The sequence below is a fragment of the Cynara cardunculus genome (assembly GCF_001531365.2).
Source record: "Cynara cardunculus var. scolymus isolate 2C chromosome LG 9, CcrdV1, whole genome shotgun sequence".
NCBI lineage: Eukaryota > Viridiplantae > Streptophyta > Magnoliopsida > Asterales > Asteraceae > Cynara > Cynara cardunculus.
Window position 1 is genome coordinate 10308220 of NC_037536.1, and position 2645 is coordinate 10310864.

Sequence of the window (2645 nt, forward strand, 5' to 3'; positions counted from 1 at the left end):
GTATCGTATGCAACAATTTACCCGGTAAGCGCTTATTATGGTAAGAGTCGTCGCCTCCACTTACCGGGTAAGATTCTTGGTCCTTGTCTCGCTCTTACCATGTAAGATTCTTTGTACTTACCATATTCATCCGGTAAGGTAATGTGACTTGGTGTTCACTTACCCGAGTAAACGTTCAGAAAACGACCCATAAGTTAGTCATACACCAATTACAAAATAACATTATTCACATGTAAATTGCAAAAATGGCAACACGTTTTCATGACATTTCTCTTTCAATTACTAACCCTTAAAACTCGTGAATTAAATAAGAGTATTAAAAAATGAATATTCTAATTAATTTTTATTTTAAAAAAAATAATAATAATTAGGTCAACAGTCTCACTTAGGAAAATAATAAAATTAGATTGCGTAATCTCTTTGACCATGGTCTAAGTAGTGGTGTTTGTACACCGGTTATAGTCTTGTTTGGTCAAGTGTTAATTTTGACTTTTCTTCTAATCAATCCATTGCCATCTTCTAGAATTAAGAATCAGGTATTAGATATAAATACTTTTTATTATTTTTAAATTATTTATATTATATTATAAAATATTTGATAAAAACTTTTAAAACTCATTTTTTATTCGTAAAATACTGTTCATTAATGCATATTATTTAAAACTCAAGATTATAAGTAGATTGTGTGTAAGTACAACTTATTAAAGCTACATATCTGAATTCGTGTAATTAACTGCAGATAAACATAATCAAATACAGAATAAACATCTCATTTTAAATATAAAAAATCTAAAGTATAATTAAGATAATCATTGAGTTCTAACAGAATAAATAATTATTATCTTTATAAAATGTTATATATTAAACCAACAATAAATTATTTCGTTATTAAACTTAAATTAAATTATAGTAAAAAAATAAATTAAAAAATTGCATAAAAAATGAGAACTTTTAAATGGTTGATTTTATATTAACATTGATATATTTTTTTTCAAAATTTTTTGATATCTTCAAATTTATATTTCATTTAAAAATAAAATCATTATTGTTTTCTTAAAAACACATAAAATCGTATTATAATATCAACATAGACAAATAATAAAATAGAACATTAAAATCGAGTTGTGTCTCGCTGCATTGCGCAATTACTCTTCTAGTATTTTTAAAATATAATACTTTTTATAAAGTAATTTAATTTTGGTTTCATAATATAATTTTTATAAAGACAATAACTAAGTATTCTGTTACGACTTAATAATTATCCTAATTATATTTTAGATTTTATACTTAAAATAAGAGTTTTATTCTGAATTTGGTTATATTTATCTACAGTTAGTTATACGAATTCAACATTGAGCTTAATAAGTTGTACTCATGCACAATTTGACTTGTAATATTGAATTTTAAGTAATATGCATCAATAAACAATACTTCATATATAAAAGATGGTTTTTAAAAGTTTTTGTTAAATACTTTATAATATAATATACATATACGATTTAATAAATGGTAGTTATGTATTCTTACACACTAAGGGGCTGTTTGTTTTTAATAAAAAAGCTCTTAATGTCCTCTTAAGTCTGAATMGGTCAGACATAAGAGGATTCAGTGTGTTTGTTTTTTTTTCAATTAAGAGCTTAAAAGCTCTTATTAGGTCTGAAAATTTAAGTGGTTGAGAAACCTCTTATTACCTCTTATTTCAAATCGTCGTCTACCTACTTTGATCTCTTTACGCTCGATTTCTCTGGATCAACTTTTATGTCTCGATCTTTTCATCTCTCAACTCTGTCAATTGTCGATCCATATCAACTCTTGATCTCTCATCTTCAAACTTCATATTTCAGACGCAAAAAACAAACAGTCTGATTGATTCAGACTTCAGCACCACCTCTTAAAAATCAGAAGTGAATTCAAACTTCAGACTTCAGCACCTCTTAAAAAACAAACGTCACCTAAGTGATAATTTACTAATATTTGTAATATGTATAATTTAAGAAAGGAACTATAAAAAATATCATAAAACAATATTTATTATTGTTTCATTCTAATTACATAGTTATATTCTATCAAACAGATATATTTCAATTTCTTTGACAACTGATAGATTCTATTTTAATTCATACTAACCAATTACATGTAGCCAAACCTGATTGGATTTAAACTTATTTAAATTCCAATTTATCTGATAGATTTCTTTATAAGCATTCGCCAAATTAGTTCCAAGCCACCTAAGTTTTCTTAACATTATTTCATGAATAGGTATTCGAGGTAATTTTTTTTTATTAACCTGAATATTCAACCCGCTATGCGAGCCGACTAATCCCATGACGACTATCTACTTTGTAGATAGCTCGGAGTCACTGCATTTGAACCTACGTGGCCATAAGAGAATTTTTATTCCTCTTTGGATTTGAACGTGGTACTTTTGACTTTTGGTGTCAAACTCAAACCAATCAGACACCATCCTTATGGTTTTATTCAAGGTATTTTTAGGTATTTGATAAACAAGTCGAGTTAAATAACTATAATGTTTTTCAAGAATGTTTGACCTTAATACATACATACATACATACATACATACATACATACATACATACATACATACATACATACATACATACATACATACATACATACATACATAC